An 18,613-nucleotide genomic window follows, 5' to 3' on the forward strand; every position below is an offset into this window, starting at 1 on the left:
TCCATACTACTCTCCATAGAGGTTGTACTAGTTTGCAGTTCCACTAACAGTGTATAAGCATTCCTTTCTCTCTGCATCCAGGTCAGCATCTATTGTTTTTGGACTTTTTAATAAAAGCCATTCTGACTGGGGTAAGGTGATATCTCATTGTGGTTTTGATTTGCATTTCCCTGACATTTAGTGAAATTGAACATTTTTTTTCATGTTTATTGGTCATTAGTCTATCTTCTCCTGAGAAGCTTCTGTTCGTGTCTTTTGCCCACTTTTTAATAGGGTTGTTTGATTTTGATTTTTTTCTTGCTGATTTGCTTGAGTTCTTTGTAGGTTCTGGTTATTAGTCCTTTATTGAATGTATAGTTTGTGAATATTTTCTCCCATTCTGTAGGTTGTCTATTTGCTCATTAATTATTTTCTTGACTGTGAAGAAGCTTTTCAATTTAATTAAGTCCCATCTGTTTATTTTTGTTGTTGCTGTGATTGCCACTGGGGTCTTCATCATAAATTCTTTGCCTAAGCCAACATCTAGAAGAGTTTTTCCAACATTTTGTTTTAGAATTCTTATGATTTCATGCCTTACATGTAAGTCCTTTATTCATCTTGAATTAATTTTTGTGAGTTGTGAGAAATATGGATCCTGTTTCATTCTTCTGCATGTGGCTAACCAATTTCCCCACCACCATTTATTGAATAGGGATTCTGTTTCCCAGTGTATATTGTTGTCTGCTTTGTCAAAAATCAGTTGGCTGTTGTGGATGGTTTTACATCTGGGTTTTCTGTTCTGTTCCATTGGTCTATGCCTCTATTTTTGTGCCAATACCATGCTGTCTTGGTTACTGTAGCCTTGTAGTATAGTTTGGAGTCTGGTAACGTGATGCCTCCAGACTTGTTCTTTTTGCTTAAGATTGTTTTAACTATTCAGGCTCTTTTCTGGCTCCACACGAAGCATAGAATTAGTTTTTCTAGATCTGTGAAATATGATGTTGGTATTTTGATGAGGACTGCATTGAATCTGTAAATCACTTTGGGTACTATGGACATTTTAACAATGTTGATTCTACTGATCCATGAGCATGATATGTTTTTCCACTTGTTTGTATCATCTGCAATTTCTTTCCTCAGTGTTTCTCAGTTTTCTTTGTGGAGATCTTTCATCTTCTCAGTTAAGTATATTCCTAGGTATTTTATTTTCTTTGTAGCAATTGTGACTGGTATTGAGTCTTTGACTCTCCCCGTGATTGTTATTGGTGTATAGGAATGCTACTGATTTGTGTACATTGATTTTGTAACCTGAGACTTTGCTGAATTTATTTAACAATTCCAGGAGTCTCTTGGTAGAATCTTTAGGGTTTTCTAGATATAAAATCATATCATCTGCAAAAAGTGATAGTTTGACCTCCTCTTTCCCAATTTGTATACCTTTAATTTCTTTCTCTTGCCTAATTGCTCTGGCTAGGACTTCCAGCACTATGTTGAATTGAAGTGGTGATGGTGGTATCCTTGCTTCAGTACTTAGTGCGAATGCCTTCAACTTTTTGCCATTCAGTATGATGCGGGCTGTGGGTTTTTCATATATGGCCTTTATAATTTTGAGATATGTTTGTTCTATGCCTAGTTTGTTGAGAGTTTTTAATCATGAAAATGTGCTGAAGTCTGTTGAATGCTTTTTCTGCACATATTGAGATGATCATATGATCTTTGTTTTTGATTCTATTTATGTGGTGAATCACATTTATCAATTTGCATATGTTGAACCATCCTCGCATCACTGTGATGAAGCCCACTTGGTCATGGTGGATTATTTTTTTGATATGCTGTTGAATTCTTTTTGCTAGTAGTTTATCAAGGATTTTTGCATCTATATTCATAAGGAATATTGGTCTGTAGTTTTCTTTTTTGCTGTGTCCTTTCCTGGCTTTGGTATCAAGGTAATACAGGCTTCATAGAATGAGTTGGGAGGGATTCACCCCTTCTTGATATTATAATAATTTCTGCAGAGTGGGTACAAACTTTTTGTAGGTTTGGTAAAATTCGTCTGTGAATCTATTTGGTCTGGGGCTTTTTGTTGTTGTTGGAAGATTTTTTATTGCTGCTTTAATCCCGTTGCTCCTTATTGGTCTGCTCAGGAGTTCTGTTTCTTCTTGATTGAGTCTAGGGAGGTTGTGTGTTTCCAGAAATTTGTCCATTTCCTCTACATTTTTGAGTTTATGTGCATAGCGATTTTCATAGTATTCACAGATGATATTTTGTATTTTTTTGGTATCAGTTGTAATATTTCCTTTTGCATTTCTGATTGAACTTACTTGAATCCTTTCTGTTCTAATCCTGGTTAATCTAGCAAGAGGTCTATCAATTTTGTTTATCTTTTCAAAGAACCAATTTTTTGTTTCATTGAGCTTCTGTATAATTTTCTTATTTTCAATTTTGTTTAGTTCTGCTCTGACCTTAGTTATTTCTTTCCTTCTGCTGGCTTTTGGTTTGGTTTACTCTTCCTTTTCTAGTTCCTTGAGATGTGTCATTAGATTGTTAATCTGTGCTCTTTCTGTCTTTTTGATGTAAGCATTTAAGGCTATACATTTTCCCCTTAGGACTGCTTTTGCTGTATCCTGGATTCTGACAGCTTGTGTCTCTTTTGTCATTCAGTTTGAGGAATATTTTAATTTCCATCTTAATTTTATTATCAATCCAATAATCATTCAGCAGCATGGTGTTTAATTTCCATGAATTTATATAGGATTTAGAGTTTTTCTTGGAGTTGATTTCTAGTTTTATTCTACTGTGGTATCAGAAGACACATGGTATGAATTCTATTTTTTTGAATTTGTTGAGCCATGTTTTGTGGCCTAAGATATGATTAATCTTGGAGAAAGTTCCATGTGCTGATGAGAAGAATGTATATTCAGTAGTTTTTGGGTAAAATGTTCTGTAAATGTCTGTTAGGCCCATTTGCCCTAGAGTCCTGTTTAAGTCCAGTGTTTGTTTATTTATTTTCTGCTTGGATGATCTGTCCAGTTCTGTCAGTTGGGTGTTGAAGTCCCCAGCAATTACGATGCTGCTGTTTAGCTCTTTGCTTAGATCTAGTAGGGTTTGAAGGTCATCAATTGGCTTAACAGAGCATATGAACAGATATATTGTGGCTTGTCTCTGATTAACATATTTCCTTATTTTAACTTAAAACATCGCAAGCCTTTAGACAAAGCTTTATTTCTTTAACCAATTACAAATCAAAGAATCTTTGAACCCAGCTATAACCAGTAAGCCCCTGCTTTTCAGGCTAAACAAATGTACATCTTCCATATATTGATTTATGATTTTATCTGCAATTCCTGTCTCTCTAAAATGTATAAAACCAAACTGTAACCCACCTGCCATAGGACCACTTGCTCAAGACTACTTGAGCGTGGCTCCCTGGGCCATGGTCACACAGGACATTTAAGTATTATTTAAAATTGTAATACTACAATATTTAAAATTCTTACACAGTTTGTTTTTTTTCCCATTAACATTGCGTATTGCAACTTAACCTGTAGAAATTACCATGTGTCCAGTTTTAGAGAAGTATCAAAGAAAACAATCCACAATTATCCCAAAAGGCTGTTAAAATACCACTCCTCTCTGTTCAAGTACCGTTATCTATGAGAGGCTGGATTTCCTTCATACGCTTTGACCAAAACAACACATTATAACAGATTGAATGCAGCAGCAGCTATGGGAATCCAGCTGTCTTCTACTGAGCCAGACATTAAAGAGATTTACAAAGATGTAGAACATTCCTACTTTTCTCACTAAATTTTTTTTTGTCTTGGAAAATAGTTAGCGTTCGTAAAAGTATGTTGTTTATGTTAACATATAGTGGATTTATTATTGTTATTTTAAAATAAGTAAAAAGCTATTTAACATGTTTTTTAGCTTTAATTTTCATTGCAGCAAATATCGATAGAAATAACTTGTATCAGCAAAGCTCCTTGGGGCCATTAATTCATTTGTAAAGTTATTTAAAAGGGCAAAGGGATCCTGAGACCAAAAAGCTTGAGAACCACTCTGCTGGAGCATTTTTTAACCAGTCAGCTGAAGTGTTATCTTCTCTACAGGTAAGATGTGATGATTTCTTTTCTGTCAGTTTGAAAAGATAACCCTGAAAGTTATGGTTTTATTATCCTGCGAGGAATTAACCAATTTTAATGTCTAACTTAACAATCCTATCTCAACATTCCTTTATCTTTTTTTCTTTGAGTCTAGAAGACTACTTTTACATATCCTCTTTGGAACTAGATTTATCTTTTCCCCTGGATCCTTCATTAGTCAGTTAAACAAAACTTTGACATATGCTTACTATTGGTATGAAAATTGTGTTTTTTTTTAACATGAGAGTTTCATTTGGACAAGGGACAAGTGTAAAAATACTGGTAGAACTGTCTCTCTCACCTCATGTTCTCGTTATGCACATTGGAAAGAACATCAACCTTGGAGACTCCGTGAGAGCCCAGGCCCTGCCACCTATGGTTGTGTGGCACTCCACTGTCGTCCCACCTTTGCGGTTGAGCTGCTTTACCTGGGCACCAGAGACTACGGGCCAATCACAGAGTTGTTATAAGGACTCAAAGAGCTATATACATACAGTGCCCAGCAGAATTCTGTGCCTTGTCCTAACTTCAGAAACCCTGGTGTTATTACTCTGCTAAGGCTTCCATAACAAAGTATCACAGACTGGGAGGCTTAAACAACAGGCCTTTATTTTCTCACAGTTCAGGGAACTGGAAGCCCAAGATTGAGGTGTCAGCAGGCTTGGTTTTCTCTGAGGGCCACAGTGGAAGGATCTGTTCCAGGCCTCTCTCCTGGGCTTGCGGACGGCCACCTTCTTGCTGTATCTGCACATGGCCTTTCCTCTGTGCACACGTGCCCCGGTGTCTCTTTGGGTGTCCAAATGTCCTCTTCATATAAGGACACCAGTCGGATTGGATTAGGGTTCACCCTAACACCCTCTTGTTACCTAATTACCTCTCTGAAATTCCTTTCTCTAAATGTAGACATATTCTGAGGTGCTGGGGGTTAGGGCTTCAACATAGGAATTTTGGGAGCGACACACTTCAGCTCCTAAAGCTGGGTCTGCTATCTATACCACAATGCGTGTGTGAAACAAACAGCCAGAATGCCTCAGTAGCATTCAACTAATCGACATTTCACTTGCTGGTTGGGCTTGTTCTGGTGTCGGGGGTCAGCCGCAGGCCAGTCAGCAGATGCTGACTGGGGCCTCCCACATTTCTAGGGGGTGGCTGGCTATGGACTCATCTAGAATGGCCTTGGCTAGGATGGTTGAGATGACTGGGCCATGTCTTCTCTTCCAGCAGACAAGCTGGACCGTGTCCTTCACAAGGTGATGGCACAGGACACAGCAGACCTAGGCCAGAGCTGTGCACACTCACTCAAAGCCTCTGCTGGGATATGCTCACCTGTGTCACGTTGTCTCAAGCCAGCCCCATGGCCAAGCCCAGAGTCAGAGGGGGAGGGCACTGCCAGGGCACACAGCAAACAGTGGGGCTGTGTGGGGTGGGGAGGGGGAACACTGGGGCCACCAGTGCTGTCAGCTACCACCAACCCTTAGCTCATAGTTTTTCTATCTAAGCCCTTCTCAAATCTATTTGAATTTCCACTTGCTTCCATCTTACAAAATGGGAAGGAAGCTAGTGATTATCAAGTATCAACCCCACCCTGCACATTTTATTATACTATCCCATTTAATTCTTCCAACAACTCTAGGGATTGGGCATTACCAAACACCTTTAACAGATGAAGAAACTAAGGCACACCCAGAACGACTCTGCTAGGAAGAATTTTTTGAGTCCGGGTGTGCCTGACTGCAAAGAGCTTTTACCCTCACCAGCGCTTTTTAAACCTTTCCATCCAAATTACTCTGTGGGCAGAGGAGAGTGAATTCATACCCCTCAGGGGCCTGAAGGCTACTGCCCAAATTGCCCATCACAGTATGAAAATTCTTCAAAGTTACGAGTTTTATCTTAAAAATTAATATCAATTTGGCATTCTACTCTGCACCATATCTTTTGAAACATAAAAACCACTGATGTTTTAAAGCAGAATAGATGCTTCTGGAACCTATGCATGTTCATGGAGCGTTTCCAGTGGTGCTGGCACTCGGCTGCGTCCCCGGGAGCCTGCGCAGCTCGGTTTGAGAGGCAGGCGTTGCACCGGGCCCTGTGCCTGGAAAAATGAAATCGAATGGCGGGGTTTGTTCGGTTGTTAGTATGCTCCATTGCAAATGGATATGACAGGTTTTTGGCACTGCTTGTCACTTTTTTGACATTCCCAGACACTTCACTGGTCCTGCAGTTAATTTGTCAACTGGGTTTCCTTTAAGAACTTCAGGAACAGCCTGGCAAGGAGAGAGGACAGCATTGATCTGGGCTTTTGAGGTCTGCTGCTTAAATGTTTCTTTAAAATTGACCCATTTTCCTTTCAGACTTCTATTACGTATTGACATCAAAGCTGGCTTAAGGGTGCTTTAGATGCGAAAGACTTCTATCTCAACATACCTCTAGGACATGATACTGTCTCTGCCTTCAAGGAGCTCAGTTTCCTGTGAACATTAACATTCAAGACCACCTAGAGACCCCAAGGTAGAGTTGCAATTTTACATGGTGGAATTTACATTTTTGGCCTTTGAAGCAATAGGTAAATGAGTCTCTGGTTAGAACTTTGAGACTCTGGTTAGATGGTGGTGAGAGGAGCAGGGGCTCCCTAAATCTTTAGAAACTGGGTCATTGTCAGATCTCTGAGACCCACAGAAGATACATTAGCATTAGAAGATGCAGCCTGAATCTGCTGTTTGTAGCAGACACCTCTGGTGCCCAATTTGCATCCTTTTGAACTCACTCTGCGTTCAGCCACTGCCAGGTAGACCGTGCAATGTAGGCTTTCATTCACTTTGCGCTGATAGTGTCTGTCCTCAAGCATGTCCCTCCAGAGCTGGCTCTCTGCCTTGGGGCTCTTTCAGTGGTGGAGCTAGCAGGAGCTTGCTCAGCCAACGTGTGCGGGAGTGCAGGGGAGTTAAACCCCCCAGGACAATCCTCTACGACTGGGGGACAGTGCCTGATGGACAAATGTTCCTGCCTCTCATCCGTCGGCAAATAACCCCGGGAGCATCTGTGTGCTGCTTAGGGGGCCTGTTGCCCACAGTAGTGACTCTGGTGATGCCCCATGTTGGCTTGTCCTTCTTCCCTGGCTCACTGTCCTCAGCCCCTGCCTCCTGGGACTGCCCCCTGCACAAATCACCTGCACCTGAGCTTGGTCTCCGGCTCTGCTGTCTGGGCAGCCCCAGCTAAGACACTGCCCACGCCGGCTGGGTTCCTCCGTGTGGCTGCACTTTTCTGGTCTTGCTCAGTTGCCTCAACTATTTGAGGTCTACTGATTGCTGAAGTTCCTTCCAGCTCTGAAAGCCTATAGTTCTGTTTGAATGTCTCATCCTTCCTGGGGCCATCTTTCTTTTCCCCTGTTCATACATTCGTAAGCCAACCTTTTGACATTCCAATTGGCTGGTTCTTAAATTTCAAGTGAGCCTCTTTCTACTCCTGGGTGCTCTGGAATGCTGAGCAATATCTCTCCCTTGGTGACCTTTTCCCCCCCTCTATGTAGGACACTCACTGCATCCCATTTTTGAAACAAAAGGCAGGTGTCCTTTTTAGTCTGGGCTTTAGCACCAAGACACTCACTATGTGCTCATAGCCAGTTATTTCCTACTGATAATTTTTTTTTCTGCCTCTTCATTTGGTTTTGACTAATTAAGGGCTGCCCGCCTAGAGAAGGCTAATGGTTGCGTGACATGGAGACTTTGCTCTCACGTAGCACTGGGTGGTTTAGGACGGCAAAGGGCTTAGAGGGATAGACAGCTCTGCATTGCCGCCTTCTGATCCCCCTGCTCCACTACGTGGGGATCACACGGTCATTTGAAGATTCTCTGCGGTAGCTCTGTGACCTGTGTAAATGGTTGGGCGAGAAGGCGCAGGGGTGGGGAGAGATCGCTTCATTTCTGTCTTTTACTCAATGTTTTCTGAGTTGTCAGACTCCACCCTAACTCCCGACTCCACAAACTCTTGTATTGCGCTCAAGCGACAGGTCCAGCTCGCAGGAACATGTGCCATCTATCCGGCATGCCTGGCGGGCCACAGGCTCGCTAGGCATTTTACCCAAATTCTCACAGCGACGCTGTAAGGTAGGTGTTATTGTCCTTATTTTGATTAGTGGGGAAAGTGGGGCATATTCCGTCGACTCTGGTACTCTAGTGTTTATTTTTACTCTTAGCAGTTGTCCAATAAATATGTACTAAAGAAATGCATGGATAAATGAGGCTTAGAAGTTAAGCTCTTGTCCTAGGAGGCCTCTCGGACTGACCTGCCCTCCTCAGGGCTCCGTTTTGCCCCACAGGTCTCTGCCCGTCCAGGCATCTCTGACGTTGCCCCCGTGTGCCAGGCTCCTCTCTGCACTGACACCTCGGTTCACACGTCCCTGCCAACCTCCGATATCGCCCTTCTGTTTATCCGGTTGCTTATCTTCCTTCAAAGTCATATGTTGGACACACACACACACACACACACTCTGCACCTGTATCTTGGTAACATTTTCACTTGGCACAAATCATTGTAGATCCCACCCTCTAGGGATGCGTGCGTGGGATGGCAGGGTGGAGGATGGGTTTCGCTTGACTCCCAAGTCATTCCACAGGAATGTTAGTAAACAGCTAAAGGGCTCAGAGTTCAGAGAGCTGGTTCTAGTCCAGTTTCTAATTCTGTGGGTAGGAAGTCGACCTCGTCAAACCTTAATTTTCTCCCTTGCACACTGGGGGGGTTGTCCCCCTGATTTCACATCTCTTGCAGCCTGGCCGTTGACTGTGTGACAGCAAGGGGAGCAAAGTGAACGATGATAAGGATGGCCGTTTCTAGATCAAGCTGTGTCCTTAAGGTGTGTTCACTGCAATGCCATGTTGACCTTCACAACGTCTGCCCCGGGAAGGCAGGGCCATGCTGACCTCCAGAGCTGTGCCTGACACCCTTCCTCTTCCGGGCATGATTACTGCCCCTTCTCTGTGCGGTCAGACCCTCCATGATGTTCACCAAGGAGCGTGGAAATAACAGTTTCACTCTTGCCTTCTTGTGGAGCCGGCACCCCCAGTGCCTACCTCGGGGAGAGCCCGTTCCCATCTCAGAGTCCCATGTTCTGTTCTTGTGTTTCCCAGTCCTCCTGTTCTATCCGCTGTAGAACCTCTATGTTACCAACTTTCCTGTAAAACAGTGGTTCTGCATTGCCATCCACTGCCGCTTTAAATAGTCCCCAGGTGCCTCGGCTAACGGTGCACAGAGGTCTAACATGCATCTTCAAGCCCAGGAATTGCAGCTCTGACAGCAACATCGTTCCAGCAGCCGTCAGTGGTCGTCAGGTCCGTCCTTCTTGGAATGTTCCAGTACACAGTACTTAAGCTGTCCCTAAGGAAACACTCCCGTACCACAATTGCCTTTTAATTAAACTACCATCGTCTCTAGAGTTTAATGATCCCAATCTCCCTGAAAAGGAGGAAAAAGACAACAGTTTTCACCAGGTGGTGTTCCTGGGTTTACATACTTATTGATTTAAATGAGCTCAATTGCTTTGAAGAAGAAATGGTGTCGATTAACGTGGATCATCTGGTTAGCTATTCCGCAGGTGTCTTAGGTTGTTTTCTCATCTTGTGAGCAGTTTAAAGTGGCGGCTATGTGCACAGGCTCTGGCACCAGACTGCCTGGGTTCGAATCTTACTTTTGCCACTTACACAGTGTGTGATACGGGCGAGGTAGTCAACCTCCCTGTTCCTCAGGTTAGTTCTCTATTTTGCCCCTCTCCGTGTAGAGCTTGCTGGTGGTCCGCTGTTGCTTCAAGATAAAGTTAAAGCTGCTTAGCGTGGACACAAGGCGTTTCTGGTTCGTTTCTGGCTCGTTTCTAATCACCCCCTGAACACCATGACATTCTTGGCTGGTGGGAATGCATGGCCTCACTGGCGACGGTTGCACTGTGGAAGATCTTAGTTGGTGGAGTCCACACCTTATTCCGGGGCGAAAGAATAGTCCAAGGCTACTACACACAAAAGATATACCAAAAGATAAGAATTTCATATTATTGAGGCAGGTGGGATTCCAGATCCTTAACCCCCTAAATTAATTTGTGTACCTTCCTAAATTCTGAATGGAAGCACCCCACATTAACATTAACCATTTCTAGGGCATCCATCACCAGCAGGTAAAGTGAAATATCTTTCCTCTCTCCCCGCCCTTTCGCTCTCCCTTGATCCCTCAGGGTGAATGACAGTCATGGTTCCTGACCTCACAGAATATACAGACAAAAAGCATGTTAGTAAAGAATAGATTTGTCAGTAAAGAGACAGTTAAATAAAAATTTTCATATGATATAAATGTTATAAGAAAAACCAAAAAAGACCTGAGAATTACAAATACAGTAGCCAGTGGTTATGTGTAGTTACTGAGCATGACACAACGCCTGGCTAAGTTTTCTACTTTTAGTAGAAACGGGTCTCTCTCTTGCTCAGGCTGGTCTTGAACTCCTGAGCTCAACCACCTCTTTGTGGGTTTGTGTCTGCCCTGGGGTCACTGGCGTAACACAAATATGAGATATTTAAAGGCGCATCTGTTCAGCTTTCTGTATGAGTTGGCCTGGTGGCGTGCATGGGTCTGGGGGCCTGAGGCCATGGTGTGTGCCCACCAGCCATCCCACTTTTCCGAGCGCACAGAGGGCTGTATATGCCCCATAACTCCATACCCTGCTGCTTTGCCGGTTTGTCCCACCTAGTCAGACCCTTGACTGTAAACCACCAACACCTTATACCACATGTGGTATCTCCTCCTGGCATGCTTAATTCCTGGGAGCACAGAGGTCCAGGCGTGTGTGTTCACACACTGCCCCCAAACCTGTCACTTGTCCTCGACTCCTGCCTGCCCTTCACTTTAAGGGCCACAGGGCATGGCATCGGGGTTCAGAGATGCCATAACCCAATTGGAGAAGTGAAATAATTGCAAAATAGGACAAGAAAGCAAATTATTAATGTCTCTATTGATTGTTGCTGTCAACTGGCACTCAAGGTCTGGCTGCCAGACCTTTGTGCGTGGTGGTCCTAAATGCTCCAGGCATGGCAGCCTGTGGGGTAGAAAGGGCATGATTACCGGTGGCGCGGTGAGCAAGGTGTGTGACGTGGGAGGGACCCAGGTGGGCTTGGGAAAGAGGCAGCCCCTCGCCACCTGGCTAGACCAGAGGGTCTGCGACGGGAAGTGGAGAGAAGCTCGTTGGGGCAGGTCAGGGTGCCCATGGAGCAGCAGGGAGCCTGGGGAAGGGCCGACCTGGGAGCTGGCCTGACCTCTGGCAAAGTGAGTGGAGGCTCGTTTTGGAATCCAGGAAACTGGACTTCAGATTCCAAACGGGCCACTCACCAGCAATGGGGCTTTGTGGGCGTCATTTGCTTCCCGCAGCCTCAGGGGCGGCATCCATCAGGTGGAGAGAAAATGCACTTAATCCAGTCATTGTGAGAGTGAATGATAGAAAATGCTCTTAGATTGTTCCTGGCCCATTTTAGGGGCTCAGTATATGCTGACTGTAATAGAACCAGGTCTGGATTTCTGTGCTCTGGCAGTTGCCGTTCCGTAGCTTCGCTCTACTGCAATGCAGGTGAGGGACCAGGGTTGCATATGCTACTCCAGGTGCAAGTGAACTACGGTTTTATAGGAGGGAGGGATAATGATCCCTGTTTGGTTTCTGGGCTGCCCTGCCTGACACGGCCGGCAGTTTGTTGGTGTATTTGGCAGCTACAGCACATTGGTCTAATGTTTTCTGGGAATGGCCTGCAAAGACTTGCCCATTCCCAATCTGAGTGGTAATTGATAGCTCAGAGCCCATCGCTTCAGAAGCACTGTTTGAAATACCGTCCCCCGAGTGCAGCTTCCCTTGGCTACTGAAACTCACCTGGAACCCTCTCCCGCTCTCCCTCAGCACTGGGGGCACCTGCCATCGGACTCCACTGGTTCTCACTACCGGGAAGAGCTGGGTGGCAGCTGTCGTCTTGGTTTCAATGGGCTCTCTCAGTTCCGGAGGGTTTTGACAGCAGTGAATACTCTTGCCCCCAGAATAGATTCCATATACTTTTCTCATTTATGATTTCAGCTCAAGCCTCCAGTGTGGTTGCCTGGCATGGACATAGGATTCCCCCAATCCTGGTGTGTGTTTTCCTTCAACTACTACTGGGACGATGGATGGTGCAGGGCAGAGAACATAGTCTTTAGAGTAAGAACAGAAGCCGAACCTCTGCTGTGGGCCCCTGTGCATGCTGCTTAGTCTTGCTGAGCCTCAGCCTCTCCTTCTACAGAAGAGGGTAATAATATCTGCATCATAGGGATGTCAGAAGAATAAATGAGATATCATAAGCTTAATTAATGTTAATATACTCCTTTATTAGTTGAGCCTTAGCAAAGCATTTTTGAGAGCTAAATAAATAAATAAATAAATAAAAGACTTCTTTTGGCTTATGTATTTTCTCATAGATTTCTGGAAGAGTGGGTTATCACCTCCTGTGTCAGGACGGCGGCTCCCTGCCTCCTGCCCTCCAGCGGGTTATACCGGTGGGTCCCTACTGCACGGTGTTTAGCCACGTGGACTCTGGAGCCAGGTTGCCTGCTTTAAATCCTGGCTCCACTGCTTACTGGCTGTGTGATCCTGAGCAAGTTGCTTAACCTCTCTGTGCCTAAGTTTCTTTACTTATAAGGGTAACGGGGTAATGATAGTAGCCACCTGCAGTGTTGTTGTGAGGATTAAAGAAATCAATGCTTTTCACATTCTGGTAACAGTTCCTGGCAATAGCTTGTTAACTGGCCTTTCCCCTTGTCCCCTACAGTCTCTCCTTGAAGTAGCAGACGGAGGGGGCTGCCCAAAGTTCCCAGTCAACTCAGCCCAGCCTGGCCCGTGCTCCCCACCTCCCGGTCCCACTCAGCCCTGCTTCCCACAGGACAGTCCAAGCACCCCACCCCAGGTCCGGAAGGCCTGGCCCCTCACCCTGTGGAAACCCGCTCCAATGGTACTTTGTCAGAGAGGCTGTCCTTGGTTGCTGTGTGAACACTGGCTCTGCCACCGTGATCCTCCACCTCCCTAACCCGCTTTGTTTGAAAACAGCGCGTGTCCGTGCCCAGCACCTTTCAGACTCCCGAGTGCTGCCCATCTCTCTGTTACAAAGCAAACCCCACAAACAAAGGAAACCGATCTGCTTTGTCAACCGCTGTATTTTCAGCGTGGAGCATAGTGCCTGGCACACCATGTAAATCCAAAAGGTATTTGTGATTATGAATAAATGAAGGGATTATCACTAACCCAGCCAAGTGGTTGTCTGCTGGTGTCTGGGCGTTGACCAGCTGGGCACACGGTGGGCCCTTCACGCGGTAGCCGGTAGCAAGCTTGTGCCAGGTGGTGCACACACACGCGGTGGGTTGGCCGGGCCTCTGCGCAGGGACGGGGCACCGGGGACATGGGCATCCTGGCGAGCTCCAGGCTTGATGGAGCAGGCCAGGGCAGGAGATGAGGGATGATAAGAACATCTCTGAGCTTTGGTTTCTTCATCTAATCAATCGATAGATAGTATCTACCATGTGGGCTTTTGAATGGTTGAAGAGGATGCTGTTGCATTCTGTGCCTCACAGGCTAAGTAAGGGACAGCTAGTTATTTTCAAATTCTGGATTTTGACCTCTGTTTACAGACTGGGTTAAGAGTACTTGCTTCTCCCTGGAAGAGCTGCCTCTCTATAAAGTTTCTTTTTATGAATTGACCCATATAGTCAATGATTCATTTCACAAATATTTAGTGAGGAGACGCAGAGTGCGTAGCATCTCAGCACGACGGCAGCAGCTTCTGCTTGTCAAACTCCGGCCAAATCCTCACGCCTTCCCTCAGCTGCCGCAGTGACGCCGAGGGAGGCATTCTAGTCCCCCCTGCGCGCAGGAGGAAACAGAGGTGCAGGGAAGGTGGTTTCTCCAGGGTCACAGCTAGCAGACAGCCAACAGAGCCATGTCCCGGGGCCCGTTCCTCCCGATGGCCCGTCTGCCCTTGGCAGTGGACGCTCAGTAGCTCTTCATCATCCAAGAGGATGGGGACGGCCCTGGGAAGGCACGCCCGGCTCATCACGCCTCCGTCTTCATTCACAAACCTTTCATGCCTCTCCGAAAGAGGCCTGGAAGACAGAGAACCTGCCTTTGCAAAGACTTTAGGAAACCTGAGCACGATGCTAGCACGAGGCTCCAGGGTCCCTTAGCCATTAGCCATCTGCACCACGTTAAGCCTCCACTGCAGAGTTGGGCAGATCTGGACTTCCTTGCTACCTCCCGGCAGGTGGTAGCCAGGCCTTTGGCACCTTGCTGTCCCTGTGCGGTGCGCTGGGCAAATGCTGGCTGCGAGAGCGGGTCAGCTTGACTTTCAGGCATGGCTCACATTCAGCCTCATGACATCTCGGTGCTTCCAGAAGCAGCATTGGCCCAGGACCTCTGAGAGCCCGACAGGGCCGTCTGGAGAAGCCACAAGGCCCAGTGCTCCCCAGCCCTGCGGAGGAGCAGACTGGTTTATGGCGCTGCTCCCGTTAGAAGCGCGGTGAAAGCTCTGCTGCAGGCGGCAGTGTTCAAGAATAATGAAATGCACCAGCTCTGGGCTGGGTGTTGGGGCCACAGGGACACATAGACATGGTTCCTGCTTTCCAGAGCCTCCCCGGGTGCATGTCCAGATTTCTCTCCGAGACACACACAGCAGCATCTGCTGCTAAACACGGGATTTACTAAAAGCTGTGATTCAGTCACTGTGAACGCCTCTTCCTAGTGAGCAAATGACATTGCTCCTTTATCTGAGATGGAAAGGCCTGGAGGAGAGAGTGCAGGCTGTGGTTCCAGGGGGTCTCAAGCCCAGCTGTTTGAGATGTCCATCCTCACACTCCTCCCTGGGACACTGATTGGTTTGGGCAGGGCCGGGCCCAGGCATTGGCGCTTTTTAAAGCTCCTGGGTGGTGCTAACATGCCCACCTCTATGAGCATCGGATCACCTGGGGAACTTTCTAGACATCACAGGTGCCCCAGACCCACCCCAGACCTATCGAGTTACAGCTGTGGATGGGATGAGGCTGGAGCGCTTATGTTTACGAAAAAGCCCCACCATTGTTCTTACATACAGCGACGATTCACAGTCCTGAATTGGATGTATTTTTTTGCCTTACTTGGGCAAGTTACCTGCTTGAGGGTCAGTCCGTCTTCTGTGAAGTGGACGGTCCCCGGTAGGCTGCAGCCATTTAGCCGGATCAAGTACGAAGTGTACTTAGCACACGTGAATGTGAGTGTTCAACAGATGTCATCCTTTTGGTATTTTTAGCCTTCAAGTGGCCAGCTGGTTCTGGCTGGTTCATACAATGGGTGTGACTCACCTGAGCACGTCCTCCTCGTTCTATATGTGGAATCTAAATGGCTTTGACACTGATCCTGCTGCTACTCGAGCCATCCAGAGCTGCAGAGTTTCTATTTCGGATGAAAATAAATTTTGTGAAGGAAATTTGAGTCTATTCATTTTTCTGTCAATTTGTTTGGGGTCCTTGATCTCATCTGCTCACTGAAGAAACAGGTGAATGTTTATTGCATGTTAGACACGGCTCTAAGCTGGAGACCCCGCCAATGCTTCAAGGACTCAGAGTCCTTGAGAGAGGAGACAGACTTATCAACAAATGATGGTGCTAACTGTCTTGCGAGATTTCTGGACTGCCTCGATGAAGAATACATAAGAAGTGATCACCCTCTCCCCACCCTTTTTTTCCACAAATTTTTACGACAGCAAACTGGCAAAGCATTTTGAAACAATAATTAAGTGATTCTTGGGTGCCTCCAGATTGGTTGTTATCCCCTCCCCGTAGTTCTAAAATCAAGACATTTATATCTATGTTCAAGAGAAATCTCAGCTGACAGATGTAAACTGCTCTCTCCTCTGCGTGGGGCGTCTGCTGTGGGAGGAAACCAGTGGGCTCGGTGGGTGGGGCCTTGGTGGTGCTGATGGTCCCCACTCTGTTCTGCCTGGACCAGGAAGTAAAAAAAACTGGATTAAGAGATGACTGTGTGCCTGGAAGGGTATTCTGAAGGGAGGTCTCTTGGCTAGGCAGGCCAGAGAGGCAGAGATACTTGCTTTGTAGATAAGTAAATAAATCAGTCTACAACTGAGTGTATAGCGTTGTTTCAGGCTTGGTCACAGATATAAGAACGTCCATTTTGTTTGCACCTGGCCTCAAGAACTCCATTCCAGATCTTTCTTTCCCTCCACTCAGTGTTTTGAATACAAATGTTTGAATAAGAATTATACCTGCACCAAGGAGTAGTCACTGAAAGTGCATTTTTCAGAATAAACTCTATTATCCAATTTAACTTTTTGGTCCATTTTCTATGATGTGCCTCCCCCTCCCACTGTTTTCAATTTTATTTCCCTGAAATTATTTTTTAAATTATTTTATTTTCTATTTATTTTTTTGGGACAGGCTCTCATTCTGTTGCCCAGCCTAGAGTGTAGTTGTATCATCATAGCTCATTACAGCCTCCAACTCCTGGGCTCAAGCCATCCTCCTGCCTCAGCCTCCCGAGTAGCTGGGACTACAGGCAGGCACCACCACACACGGCTAAGTTTTAAAAAAATGTTTGTAGAGTTGGGACCTCGCCAGTGCCCAGGCTGGTCTCAAAGTCCTGGGCTCAAGCAATTCTCCCACCTTGGCCTCCCAAAGTGCTAGGATTAGAGGTGTGAGCCATCATACCTGGTCTGAGATTATTTTTTATCTAAAATAAAAATAAAAAAAAAATAAAAAATAAATTCTTTTTATATAATTTTTCTCTGGAGGTTTAATTCGTTGGCCAGTTTTATTATTAACAAGAAATTTTACTGATTATGGCTTCTGCCATTGTGAGTTTTCTTTTGTGTCATTAATTTCACAAAGTCCAATTTGCTGGGTCAAGTTTTACAGGTGTACATTTTACCATGTGCAATGCTGGCCATTACCAGTTTTATTTTGAGTTGATTGTTGCCACCAGTATTACCTGCTATGGGTTGGGTAAAAGACTTTATATTCATCTTTTTGCCAATCTGTGAGAAGATAGTAACTATTCCCTGCACACAATTCCAAGCATGTCTTGCTGTCCAGCACGGTCTGCTGTTTGGCTAATCCATGTTTCCCACCTGTTCCCATCAGTGCACACCCTAGGAAGGAATGTGTCTACACTAACTGCTCTTAGATCGACACGCAGAGGCTGGGGTCAAGACAGCCGGTTTCTAAACAGTCTGTGCATGTTGCTGAGCCTGCTGTCACTCAGGGCCATCACTTGACCCTGGGAGGGAGCCCTGCGTGCCTGGCCCCTCACTCACATGTGCTGTGGACCTTGCAGTCCGGATGAGGACTCGACTGAGAGCTCTCTGGGTCTCCCCAGCTGAGACGCTTGTCCAGTAGAAAGTCACAGTGTGTATCTGATGCGACATCAGAGGCATAGACACATGTGCTCACCCAACTCTCTTCAGGGAAAACACTATTCATTTGCAAGAATTACTCCAAAAAGTCTCCTGGGATAGACAGCAGGAACTCGAGCTCAGCTCCCAGAAAGCAATGGCTGAACCAATAAGCAAAAGTAAAGAAAACATGGCAGGACACGCTGGGGAGGAGCAAGATGGGAGGGATGACCTGTGAGCAGTGGGTTGTCACCAGCTCCAGGAGAGACTCCCCCAGAGCCCTGGATCGAGCTGACTAAACTCACCAAAGCTGGGGTGAGTTATGTTTCCTGTGGAAATCAGAGGAGGGGCTCCGGGGAGATTTCCTAAGGAATTGGTATGGAAATTATAGGGAGGGCTTTGTTCTATAAGCCACAGAGTCAGAGATTCAAGCCAAGTTTAATTAGTTTCCATAAGATTGTCATAGCTCTATGACATTATAAAATATACACATGTACATGTTTTGGGTATATTTAATATTTCTCTCTACTCATAGCTATCCTCATAAAGGGACTTGAGGAGGCTTATAAGAAAGTATGAAAAAGTTGTTAGATGGGGAAATCAGGCAAGAGAGAAACTTAGGGAAGAAGGAAATAAATATTCACAAGGTTAGCACACAGAAACGCACAGGGAGATGGAGAATTCCAGATGTTGTAGACTGCATGTTGGTGCTAAGCTTCCTGTAGCCAAGACTAAGAACAGACAATAAGCAGCTAAAACAGTTTATAATGTCCCTAAGATACATGCTATACCCAAAGGACCAGGGGCCTTAATTCTTTTCTGTAGTCCCCAGAGTATTTCATGAGTTTAACCAACTTTGGCAGCCAAAGGGACTATTTAAAACTGAGATATATATGCTAAACTTTTAACACCACTTTGAAACTTTAAATAAAATTCCCAGATGTGGGAGTCTTCAGCCACAGAGAAATGAATGTCTAGGAGAGGAACCCTCACTACTCTGGATTAATTCCCTCAGCGTCTCTCACCATGTGCCTGTAACACTGTTGCCTGTGTCACTGTCTTTCCTGACATATGTACACATAT

The sequence above is a fragment of the Eulemur rufifrons genome, chromosome 1 (genome assembly GCF_041146395.1).
Source record: "Eulemur rufifrons isolate Redbay chromosome 1, OSU_ERuf_1, whole genome shotgun sequence".
Lineage (NCBI taxonomy): Eukaryota > Metazoa > Chordata > Mammalia > Primates > Lemuridae > Eulemur > Eulemur rufifrons.